The 13,129-nt window shown below is 42.5% G+C and overlaps 1 pseudogene across 1 annotated transcript in view; it reads right to left on the reverse strand.

The window, feature by feature from the left end:
- Positions 1-505: 505 nt before the first annotated feature.
- LOC308057560 (ankyrin repeat domain-containing protein 26-like) overlaps positions 506-13,129 on the reverse strand; it is a 39,042-nt pseudogene continuing 26,418 nt past the window's right edge. The window contains exons 2-7 of the transcript in view: positions 7,866-8,855; positions 5,847-5,981; positions 4,656-4,768; positions 4,109-4,238; positions 1,972-2,253; positions 506-1,292 (exon numbers count right to left, since the gene is read on the reverse strand). The product of the transcript in view is annotated as an ankyrin repeat domain-containing protein 26-like (transcript). The remainder of the gene's footprint in view (positions 1,293-1,971; positions 2,254-4,108; positions 4,239-4,655; positions 4,769-5,846; positions 5,982-7,865; positions 8,856-13,129) is intronic.

A 13,129-nucleotide genomic window follows, 5' to 3' on the forward strand; every position in this document is an offset into this window, starting at 1 on the left:
TGAAAAGCACAACCTTGCTTACAGATACTCTTCAACACTAGTTGAGAACAGTATTTAAAAACGCTTACCTTACCATCAAGAAACAGAGTTGAAGCCTATGTGGCTAACGTATTCACGGTTGGGGTTAGGAAGCTTCCTCCTAGATTTAGACTTCTATTCAGTGCCAGATCGTTGCTAGTATGTCCCAGTTCAGTTGAATACAGAACTGGACCACTGACAGCGCTGCTTGCAATTAAAGGTTTGCTTCTATGGCACTCCTGAAGGAGCTTAGCATTGGCTTCTGCTCGTCTCTCATTAGCTCTGAAACATTCAGAAGCATACAAAGAATTATCTTTGGTAATAACACCTCCGCAAAGTTACCCTCCAGGTCTTTGACTATTATTTGACTTCTCAAAGTGGAAGGGATTAAGAGAGTCCAAAAAAAACGTCCATAATTTGATCTGAGTTTTTTTGAAGAGCCTATTTCTAGGTAGCCACACTACCTGCAAGAAGCAGCAAGTTAACCAATACTTTGGACTTCTCAGCATTAAGGCCTCAAAGCAGTCTGTGCACACCGTGTGTTTACATAGCTCTTCCTGAAAGGTACATCACCTGCATAAGAACTCTGGGCTACCCTTCCTTTCCCAAAGAAAGCTGAAACCTATGACATGCGGCTAAAATGGAAGCCAAAAGATTTTTGTTGTTCTTCTTCACAGCACCAAATGCTGTTCTCTGAAGGGCCTATCCTTATTCAAGCAGTAAAGGACATGACATTATCTTTTCTGCCATACTTAGAGTAAGAAGAGGAGATTAGAGACTGGCAAAAAGGCTGCCTGTTAAAACAAACTCAACTTCAAAAATATCCTATTAATGCCCATGATCGGTGGTGTTACTGCTGGAACACTGAAGAGAAATGAAGATAGTTCCAATGAACAGGGGGGACCCTTAAGGTACTTTCATCACAAATATGCTATCTTATGCATAATGCTGACCAGATGTAGAAAAGGTATTTAACGAAGAAAACTGCTTGAGGAAGAAGTAGTATCTTATTATCACCCCAAAAATGCATGGACTTACCCTTCTAGTTTATTTCCTAGGCATCTTCCATTTTTAACTTCCTCCAGGTACAGGTCTTTGTACTTTTCCGCTTCTGCCTGTACAGATTCTTTTTGAAAAATACTGTCTCGTTGGGTATTTTTTATCCTGTCCAATTCACGTTCGAGGTCTCCAATTCTGTGGTCTAGCTGGTTTGTCAGCAAAGCATGACGACTGGCTCTGATTTGTTCTAATCTGTCCTGGGAGGCTGCCTGCATCTGAAGTAGATACACACTTTCAACCACCGCAAAGAAAAAGAGAACTCTCCTCGCCAGTCAATTGCGTGCACCCAATTTCAAGGGCCCAGCTCTATTCAGCGAGGCAACTGTGCCTCCTCACTGCCATCAGCGACCAGGGCAGAACCCTGGAACTACCACACTAAATGATTCTTTTCATTCAGAAAGAACCCCCATCTTAGCACTATTACTCATCAAAGCTACTGATGAAGGAACACTATCTCTGTAGGACAGGGCATAGCATTCCTCAAAGAAATCATGGAGATGCCGCACCCCCAGCCCCCACCCTGCAGCTTTGGTGACTTCTTTTCTGAGCGTTGCCCCTTGTGCAATGACTAAGGAAGATGTGTATGCCTGGCTGTGACAACTCTAAGTTGCAATACCCATTCAAGGATAAACAATGAGAACAGACCAGTGGACAGTGATACCCCTCCAAGAACTGCAAAATGAAAACCTACCTTGGCAAGTTTTTGATTCAGGGCCTGCAGGCACACTGCACGCACATGAAAGCATCTTGCCCAACCATATTCCCTTCTCCCACTGCCCTTCAGGAAAAACAAAAGTACAGCGTAACACATGGAATCAGGCACCACCCCCCGCCCCTATAAAATGACAACCAAAACAGAAGTCTATAACAGACACACATAAGAAATTAACTTACCTGCAAAATCAGATTGACTTCTTGCAGTTTTTGTCTTATTTCTTGTTCAGCTCACTCTTCCACCTCTCTTTTGTATTGTTCTATTTGGCTGCGATCCACCATGTTAGTCTCCATATGGTGTTTGAGATTAGCCACCTCTTCTTTCAGCTGGCTTTTGCTCTTTTCCAGTTTTTCATGGCTCCCACGCATGGTGGACAACTCCTCTCGCAAATCATGATTTTGTGCTTCTAGCTGCATGCCTTTTTTAGACTCTATCTCCAGCTGCTGGGAAAGTTCATCAACCTGTAGACAGGAAAGGGGAAAAAAACAGGGAACTCAGAGGGATCTAAAATTAGTCAAATCTGTGAAAATTGGTAAAGGAGTTGGCCATCAAGACTATTTATCATCTGCTGATTCAGTGTTAAAACAAAAGTGAAACCAGGCTCTTCTTTTAAAACAAGAACAGCTTTCACATCATTTCTGACAGCATTCCTCAGGTTCCCATCCTTCCTCAGTTCTGCAGTGGGTCACAGACCAAGAGGTACCAAACCAGCGGCATTACACCCGCAGGGCTAGGCTGAAAAGCACTAGGGCTATTCTTCTGCGAGATGTTCATACGATCATAGGAAATCAAACACACCCATACCCAGTTACATCACAGCCACATTCTGGTTTCATCAGAAAAAAACCCATGTATCATGCTTCAGAGGAACTCTCACATGCTGTCACACGGTCAAAGCTTCGTCACAGAACTGACAAGGCAAGAAACGGATACCCTTTCCTTCCATTACGCTAACAGATCTGGAAATAGTGGTTCAGAACACCGCTTTTACAGCACTGGTGGCAGAAGACAGTCTCTTTAGGTCAAAGCTACAGTTTGTTTTCAAAAGATTTCCAGGAAATATCAGAGTTCCCATAGGTCCCAATGGTCAACTACAGCTTCTATCCCCTTCTTTCCCCCTCCAGAAACATCCATCGTCTATACCTATTAACCATAAAACATGATATCCCATCATCTTTTATTTTTAAAAAAGAGGGGGAAACCACCAGAGTCAACACTTGAAAGTCTCTAAAATACGTAGAAACTTTACACTTATTTAAAATTGCCCAAACGTAATTCCATTCCCTGTCATTCAAAATAGCTCTTCCAACAGGAACACAAATATGCTGCTAACCTGTGAACTACAAGTGAGCCACTGTCAAGGCAGTTGACTCGTTCTACAATAATATCTTCTAAAAAGGAGCATAACTTTGAAACACAGCTATCTCAGTAATCAGCGGAGAAGCAGCTAAAAGGTTCCATGCTACCGAACAGCCAGAGCAACCTCAAAAGCATTTGTGGGTCTCCATGACAAGGGAAAGACGGACTGAGTCAGCTACTAGTAAGCAACAAGTTACAGGGTTTTTTCCGCATCACCTCACACTGCATCGTGCCCTGGGAAGCAAAGACACCATTCCGAAAAGCAAACCCCCACCTGCCTCCTGCTCAACTCGTGCCCGAGACAGGCTTCAGGGGGTGACCTTGGGCAAGGCCAACTGCACAGAGTTGTTCCGAGTGATGGTGGCGTTACTCCCCTCTCTTCCGAGAGGGAATGCATCCGTCGGAGCCCGACGATGCTGCCACGGCCTCAAGCTGCAGCCAGGCCTGTGCTGGGCCTTCACTGCTCTCAGCCCTGGCCCTCACCCATGGACGTGACGTCCCAGTAGGACTGCAGACCTGCCCATCCCTATGGACCGGCCTGGTGATCTGCACTCTTGGAGGACTCTGCTTACTGTCCCCAGAACTGTCCCCAGAACTCTTCTGCTCTTCTTGGTGAGGGCCTGTGGGGCTGATCCCTGGCCTGTGTGGTCACAGACCCTGCCAGCCTTGCTGTGGCTCTTGCTTTGCCCTTCCTCTGCAGGACAGCCTACCCCTGATGCGCCCTCGCAGATACTGCTGTGTACGTAACACTTCCATCTTTACCCCTAAGAGCTACATCAGTATTACAGTCGCCTACTACTGTGACCATAGAAGGAACATCAAAAACCAGCCAAATAATTTCAGAAATACAGCCAAGAAAAAAGTAGTCAAAATCAACAACATGAAAAGAAGTATAAAGAAAGAACAAAGGTTACAAAAGAAAAACCACCACAATAACCCAAACAAAATAAAGCTCACCTTTGTTCTTAATCTGCCAATTTCATTGACCATTTTCTTCACTTCTCCCTGCAAATTAAGCTGGGACAGTCCCCCTCTCGCCTCATACACCCTTAGTTCCTTCGTAGCTCTGCTCAGCAGCCTCTTCAACCTGCACAGCAAACTAGTCATGAAAACAATGAAGCAAAAAGAAACAAAACTGGACTTTTTCACATACTCTCATGTAAACAGCACAGACACAGCTTGCTTTATCTTTAATGTACTTGACGCACCAGGAATTACCAGGAAAAAACAGTATTCCTGTGCCACATACACTTGGAGAGTCCAGATTTCACCTGAAAAGAGGAATGAAAGACTCCCTTTTTCCCAGGAGAACTGCAGGGCAACCTGCATCTGCAGTTGTTTTGGCAGCTATTGAAAACCAGGGGCTGGTGTACAGAAGTACCTTGCAAGAACTAACACGAGGCTGGCATCTGCTCACAGTTAGGTACACCTATTTTTACACTAAAGTTTAATAAAACATGACTCCTACGCAGGGATACCTCTTCACCACGCTAAAAAGCCGTACCTCTTACAGTCTTTCTGCAGATCGAGGTTTCTTTTCATTTCTTGGGCCAGACGTAGTTCAACTGGGCGTTTCAACTCTACCAGCTTCTTCACTTCCTTTCTTTCACTCTCGCACTTTCAAAAGAGAAAAGAAAGATGTATCACACACACAGAGCACAGGAAAAATACCTACGTACAGTCTGTGCATCTAGCGCTCTCCACAGAGAAGCTGCCGGACGTCTCTATCCGTTAGCCACGTTCCACAGAATGCCATGGGACGGAATTCCCGAGGCTATTCCATCCATCACTTCAGGTTTCACATCAAACAGACCAATATGTAACTACAGAAACAGATGCCCTCGCCTGAAGCAAAGGCCATCCTCTTCTAGACATAACAGGTGGAAAAGATGCTGGAGAACACTTTTGGCAGTGCCTCTGCTCATAGTAGGGATTATGTAGGTATGCACTTCATGGGAGAACATCGATCCATCCAAAGCTTTCATGGGATCTTCCACCAACCAGCAGGCAGGGGCTTGTGGAGGAATCTGATCTTTTGGAGTTCTTCAACATTTTATTCCCCTCGGCCATTACCTCCACCTCTTCTGTGTGGGCATTTACTTAGCCACATGATGGTTTTCCTCCTCTTGGTGTTTTCTCAGCCACACCAGAGGAGAGCTGGCAGCTGTTTTGACTTTGTTCTTCCATTTTCCCTCTACAGAAAAGGAGAAAAGGGGAAGGCCGCCCCTTGGCAACTGGCAGGCGCTGCTTGTTTCCCAAGCACTCGTTCATTTACCCAGCATTCCTTCAGTATGTTTTTCTGCAAGGCTTTTAAGCTCCCGCTACGCTGAAAACATACAGCAGCTCCTCCATACACGCACTGGAAACATCAAGCATTTTAAACCTGCCTAGAAACCAAGGGGTCAGAAGATGACCACACAAAATCCAAGGAAGAACTGGGAACTGTGGCCTTGCTCGATGTGCTCAACTGATAGCAAACCAAACTGGGAACTCTTCCCAACAGAGCCACTCCAGAGCTTACACAAAGATACCCATCTAGCTTTTATTTGCTTCCTCCGTGACCCCCAAACGATAAGGTACTCGCAGCCTGAATGGCAGGGATAACAGAAAGCAATGATATGTAAGAACCTGACCAGAAGGTGCATGTGGTTCTCCTGGGTATTGCCTCGGTGCCCGGAGAATTTTCTGGGCTCACCTGTTGCAACAGTTCAGCCTTCTCCTCGTCCAGCTGAGCAACGCGCTCTTCAAGGTGGGATCTTGACTTCAAGTGCTCCTCCCACGTGCTGTGCAAGTCCTTGGATGTCAGAGCCAGCATGTTCTGCTTCTGCGTCTGTGAAAGCAACAGTGGCATAAGAAAAAGTAAGGTGGCCGGAAAAGACAAGAGCGCAGGAGAATGCAGTAACTTACACAGAAACAGGCCTAAGCTCTCCTCCACCCATCCAAGACCTATGGCCAAGGTTGATGTGGAGTGTAAAACACACCTTAGGAACCATAACCAAGAACAGCAGCTGGAGCTGGTGGGAAGAAGGAATACTCTAGAAGCGACAGGATGAGGTTACAACTTTGGGGGATAAGATGACATGCACACACACACAAAATCACCCTACAGCTTTCCTGCAAAGCTCCTCTGGTTCCCTCTATACTTCAGTTTTCGTAAGAACACTGCAAAACGTGGTGCAAAAGGACAACATTCGCTCCTACTTTCAACAGCTACACTCAGATTTATTCATATAGTTAAATACATTAAGTACCTTAATTTTCAGCTTTCTTTCCAACTCCTTTTGCAAGCGCAGCTTGTCTCTCTCCAGGTCACTGTGGTAGCGTGTAGTAACTTCAAGTGAAGCTTCTGGCATAGATTGCTTTTTAGGTGCATCAGCAAGCTCCTGCTGCAGTTGTCCAAACATGCCCTAACAAAACAGTTAAATTAGCATGAAGAAAGTTCTAAGAACATGAAATACGCCTTTAACTTATTTTATTATACAATTAGACCTGTCTAGATTGAACCCAAAAGTATGAAATTTTGCCTGCCAGCAGCAGGCATCTGCATGGATGATGACCTCTCGTCATCTTTCTCAGCTGAGAACCTTTGACTATCAGCAGCTGTTCACGAGGATTTCTGTTTCCTAACACATAAAAAAGGCTCAGGTATTGTTCTTCCTTGAACAATACACAGGAACACACTGCAATCAGGTATTTTTTTCCTAACAAAACCCAAAGAAATCTGTTGTGATCTGAGAGCCACAGTTTGACTGCAAATATTACTCTGGTGACTGAAGGCAGGACTTTGTGTTAGATTGTTCTTTCTTCTGTTTCTTCACTATACAAATACAATTAAATGAATACAAATATCTGAAAGCTCCTTTGAGATACACTTTAAGGGTATGTTGAATCACATCCTCTTGTAGTCTTCTTACTCAGCTCGTTTTAGAAGTACTGATAGATTAGGTTTACAAAAATCTGCATAGCTCATATATATATATAGCTATATACATATACACACACTCTCTCACATGATCTTCAAAAGGAACCCATTATTTTGGTAGTAAGAATACAAAGCAAGTCACAGTTTACAATGATTGACAGTACTGCTGGAGTGTGGCTACACATCATAAAAGAGAAAGCTTAAGGTCACCGTCTGACATGAACTTTGAGGAACAGGCAGGCCCCTCAGAACCCTCAAAACACATACAGAAATCAACAGCTGGACATTACTAATACTCTTCACTCTTGATAGCAGCTTACAGAGAACCTATTTTTTCCCCTCTATAGAAGCTTCATATAAATCTATCCCCAACCACTTCACTTCTCTGTACCTTCATTTCTCAGCCCTCGTGTATTGGATGGTTCCTCCTTTTATACCACTCTCATTCATGTCATCAGTGCAATACTTACATCAACACCATCAAATACTTAAGACTATTCTATAGGGCATAACATGGACTAAGGAAAATAGATGAAAAAAAGTTCTAGAGAAGAATCACCTTTCTTGATCAAAGCTTAGACTTGGATACCTTTTTTCTGTTCTCTGCTTAGATCTGAGGACTAATATCCCCGTTGCCAAAACTTTCCGCAATTCCGAGAGAAACATAACAAACCAGAACAAATCAGTATTCTTTGGTCCCATGCATATAACTTACACCGGATACATTGTAGGAACAAACTAATTTCAAGAATGGACAAACTTTAAATTGTTCTTTCTACGCATATACTTTACCTGTCTTTCTACTACGTCAGTCTCATATTTAAAGACTTGTTCCCTTAAATCAGTGCACTTGGCATTTAAATCCTTGTTTCGCTCTTCTATTAGATAAACTTGCTTTTCTGTATCAGCTCTAAGTTTGCTGAAAATGTCATTAAAACAGTGCTGCACATAATCCACTATTTTTTCTTTCATGATCCTCTTGTTCTGCATCTCTTCCCATTGCTGATGGAGTAAAAAGGTTTTCACTCTGGAGCTGGGCCAATCGCTCCTGCAAGGACTCCTGTTTTATTACAGGTTTGCTTACTGGATCTTTCTCAAGTTGTCAAGCATGATCACATTCCTTTGCCCGACACTGGCCTTGACTTAATTCTTTTTTGCCATTTCTAAAAGCAAAGCTTTTTCTCTGAGCATTTGCTTCAACTGGTGAAGCTCATTTTCTAGCCTATTAGCTTTGCTTTTAGCTTTACACAGCTGCAGAGACAAGCTCTTGTTGGTTTCTTGCACGCCAGAGAGGTCACGATGGAGCTCGACTTGCAAGCAAAGGCATTCATCACGTTCTCTGTGAAATCTTCGTTCAGCATTGCTTTTTGATGACAAATGAAGTTCAAGTTCTTGAACTGCAGCGTTCAGGGAGGAACGAAATGATTCAATTTCTGTCTCTAGTCTGTCTTTGCTTTTGTTTGTCTGCTCAAGTTTGGAAGTCAGCACTGCAGATTCTGTCTTTAGTAAGTCCAGCTCCGTGTTGAACTGAAAAAACATTTGTCTTAACGCTTCCTTGTTCAGTTTAAGTTCCTTTTTGAGAGCTTCATTTTTTTCTTTCAAGGTCTCATTTTCCTTTAAATATTTTCCTTCTTCCTCCTGGTGCCTAAGTCTTACTTGAGTGAGTTCTAGCCTTAGCATAGCAATCTCATCTTGTAGTAACTGATTCTTGTACAACAGATCCTGTTCTCTGTCAGTGCTGGATTCCTGAAGGACAGGGAACATGAATAAAGAGCCAATTGGGAAATGAATCTACAAAAAACCTGCAGCAATAAACTGCATTTTAACATTTCTAGTACTAAAGCATGACTTCAAAGATGAAGTTTCAGGCAATAAGCTACTCTGTGAACCCATGCACATGTACAACGTACGTACACAACGGAAGTGCAACATATCCTTAAAACCTAAATGAACATCCCAAATATACAGTTACGTTTTTTTCCCCCCTTAAACCAGCAACCAAAGCTTTTAAAATGACAGCGCTTTCTTGTATGTGCATGCCTTTATAATACTGCCTTTAAGGTTGAATTAGTTGTGCTACAGATCTGGTAAACACAAGGCCAGAAAGGGTATTTTCCTTCTCAAATGTCTTCTGAACACTTATCCTTTTGTGTTACTGGAAGTTAGCTATAAAACTCAATCACCCCCGGAATGCAATAGTCCTGTATATTTCCTCTTTATTGTATGTATAACTTTTTTCCACTTAAACACATTCACCCTACATTTACTGGGCAGCACAGCCAAGAACAAAAAGGCTTCCAGGCACTGCACATTCTTTAGGAAATTCAGTAAACTCTTTTCAAGATCTTTTTTAATACAGTGTTTATGATTGCTTTTTCTCCTCCAGTTACTCTAACTCTTACAGAGAGTTGAATTCATTGCTGATATTCGATCATAAAATTTTAGTTATGTGGAGGTGGAAAAGAAAGGCATACTTGAAGTAAGTTCAATAAGGGAATAACTAATTTAAAAAAAAAAAAAAAAAGCAATGGAAACACAAACACTGTCAAACAACTTTCTTCCTGGTCAACCTTGCCATAGGTAGCTAGGTGTTTCACTGCTAGAAAGCCTAAAAAGTGATGACGAAATGTCTGTGAAATGACAAATAACAGATAGGTTAAGAAACGGTGTAAACAGTGTCTTCTATTAGTTTCCTACTTGCACAAGTAATTCAGGTACATACAGGAGTGATGCTGCTTTCCAGAACTTTTAGACATAAGAGAAAACAAGAAAGGTATTTACCCAGATAAGTTACACTGGTAAACAGTAAATAAACCATCAAGAAACAGAAAAAGTTATGTAAGATTTATTATGACTTTAAAACAAACATGGTGAAATTTAATTTATTATTAGAAAAAAAAATCTGCTTACCTCTGATTTTTTTCCTATAGATCTTCTTGTCCCTTCTTCTAGTTCCATTTGTCTCCCAAGGTGGTTGTTCAAAATTCCTTCTTGAAGGGCTCTGGCCCTCTTTTCCTGAGAGAGCTGTCTCTGTGTTTCATCACGTTCCTCTTCAACCTACAGTAATACAATAAAACTGCTTGCATCTGAAGAAAAAACAGAGCTAGCAATACATCTTCCCATTCTCCCTTGCATACTTGAAAACATTTTTGATTCCCCACCGTTATGATAATCCACCTATAAATAAATAAATTTAAATTTTCTTATGAAAATTTAAGAAGGCGAAATACAGGATGTTTTGTAGTAATTCAAAAAAACGTAAGGCTTTGCCTGAAACACAAATGAAACCTCAATTTTGAAAAAAGAAAAAAGGAATAATAAACTGAAAAGGAAAAAAAAAAAAAAAAAGGAACAGCCCAATTGTGAACCAACTGTACTCTACTGTTCTCAAAACCTGACAATTGTTATCCAACGCCTCTTCCGTGAACAAAGCGCCTCCTTCTCTAGGCATACTGGAATACAATTGAAAAGAAGCAGAAAATAAGACAAAGACTTTAATTCATTATTTAATATACCTGTTTCAAGAGCTTTCTCAGTGTTCTTAACTCCATTTCTAAATTCCTAGAGTGTAACTCAAGTTTCTGTTTCTCCTCCATCTCTTTACAATATTGATCTTCTTTCCTTCGGAGGTCTTCTCTCATTTTCTCACACAGCACTTCTACTCTGAGCCTCTTTTCTTCTTGTTGTTTCAAAGAACATCTGGGATTTAACGGAGGATTTGAGAAACAAAAGCACTGATATAAAAGTAGATATTCCAACATGATGAACTTGCAGAGACAACTCAAACCATAAAAAATGTTAAATGTTTTCAGAGTTCATATTTTTACTGTACTTTTCAACTTTTTAAAGAATTCTAACTTCATTCCGTTGTGCATGGTATCAGTTGTACAAGATAGAGAAAAAAAACTTTGAGTGATTTATCCGTTATTTGTAAGTTTGTATAGGGAAACACACACCAGTGTGCACACTATAATAATAAAATTAAAAAAACCCATCTTCATATTACAGCCGTTTTGTTGAAAAAGGAGTTTGTTGTCTCATCAGATCAAAGCATCGTAAACTTTTACTATGGTTAGTATACATTTTCTTAGTATAGTGAGCATTGCCTACATATTACGGATTCAGTGACCAGAAGTAATACTGGTGAATCAGCACGCCACTTACCTATGGCAGACCCGACAATTTTTCAGCAGCCTTCTGTAAGTCTAAAACAACTGCTGCCCACAGGCAGAACAAGCAGCTTCTGTTTACTCAAGAAGGATGTCAGTGTTCAAAACCAGATTCAGAAATGCATGGGGTTTAAGCTGAATACGATTAAAAACAGTTTTAAACCTCAGTTGGATCTACCTCTGGGAGAAACTACAGCAATTTCATTTTGAAGCTGACTTACAAGGAAAGCCTTATGGAAGGTCAGCTTCTTTACCAACTGAAACAATCAGCAATGAGCACTGACATGGTAGAAAACGGACCATGGTGTGCCCACGGTACCCAAACAAGAAAGCAGCTTTGCGTTTGATCATTATTTTGACTATTTTTTCCCATATACTCACAATAGTGGACAAAAAAAAAAAAATTAAAAAAAATCAAGTGTCAACCTAAGGGAAGAACTGCCAATTGAAAGCCTGCTTTAGAAATTCCGCAAAACAAGAATCAACCACCACTAAAATCACTTGAAAGACTGACAGAAACATTTGTATTTGAATGGCGTATATTGCAAGGAGAAAGCTTTACATGTAATTTCTAGTGTAATTTCGCAAAAAGTGTAACTTTTGAAAGTATAAATTTAACGCTGCTTGGAGAATTCACTTAGAATGAAAATACTACTTCTTTATACTTGACAGATGTTTGAGGATTTTGAACACCTGCTGAAGTCAAACCCAGGCCAAGCTGGGACCGGCCTCTCTTCCTCGTACCCCCCTCCCCCGCGCTGGGAGGCCCAACTCCCCCAGGCCCAGCTCCCGCAGCCTCCCCTCACAGGGCTGGTGCTCCTGCCCCCGGGCCAGCCCGGCATCTCCCTGCCGACCTCACACGGACTGGGCAAGATCTCCTGGGCTGGGCGGGCAAACACCGGGCCCCGGGCTCGAGACACAGCTCAGCAAGCCCTGCGGAGGGGTGGGCACTCACTGCCCCCAGGGCCCTGGCACTGCTGCCCTCCATACAGCCCAGGCCGCTGCGGGCCGCCCCAGCTGCCAGCTCACGGTGGCTCCTGCTGAGCTCGCTCTCTGCCTGGGCCGCTCCCCAGCCACGCCGTCCCACCGGGGATCACCACAAGGAGATCTCCCCTCCCAGGCCAGGGCTCTGCAGTTGTCCTTGCTGAACTGCCTACGGTGCCTGCTGGCCACGCCTGTCTGACGTGATGTCAACAGCGATGAGAAACCTCACACCTCCGGGTCTAGCTCAGGAGTGTGGGGAAAGGGGCAATCCCAAACTTGACCTTTCCAACAAACAAACAGGTAAGCAAACAAATGCTCTAAGCTCTGGTTTGACTTGCACTGGGTGGAGTAACCAGAAACCCTAGTATTATAGGCCAACTGAAGCCGCAAGGACAAAATGAAAAAAAAAAAAACACCACCCAACCATCTCTCAAATCTCTCTTATAAATCTGATTTCCCCATACACACTCTCTTGCTCTTTTCTTGCTAGAAAACAAAGTTAGAACAACATCCAGAAGACTGTACATGGAGCTGGTATCCGGACGTTTTTCCCCTCTCCCATTATCTACTTCATAGCATAACTGGCCCACGGGATTCAAAAAACCCAAACCCAAAAGACTGGAAACTTCTCATCCTGTTGCCTGCACCATCAGTGTCTTTCGGAACAAAACCACTGACAAGATAATACATTATCAGACCACAATTTACATACTTAAGGCTTTGGATATCCCTTTTCCATTCTGCTGCTTGGTGAGCCAATACGGATTTCAAATCTTGAGTCTTCTCCGCTCTGAACTGTGACTCCTCCCTTTCATCTTCCAATTTCCTTACTTCTCTTGAGAGCGCTTTATACTGATTTTTCTGACGTTCTATTCTCTGTTCATATTCAAGAAGTATGTTTTG

The sequence above is a fragment of the Falco punctatus genome, assembly GCF_963210335.1.
Source record: "Falco punctatus genome assembly, contig: scaffold_22, whole genome shotgun sequence".
Taxonomy (NCBI): domain Eukaryota; kingdom Metazoa; phylum Chordata; class Aves; order Falconiformes; family Falconidae; genus Falco; species Falco punctatus.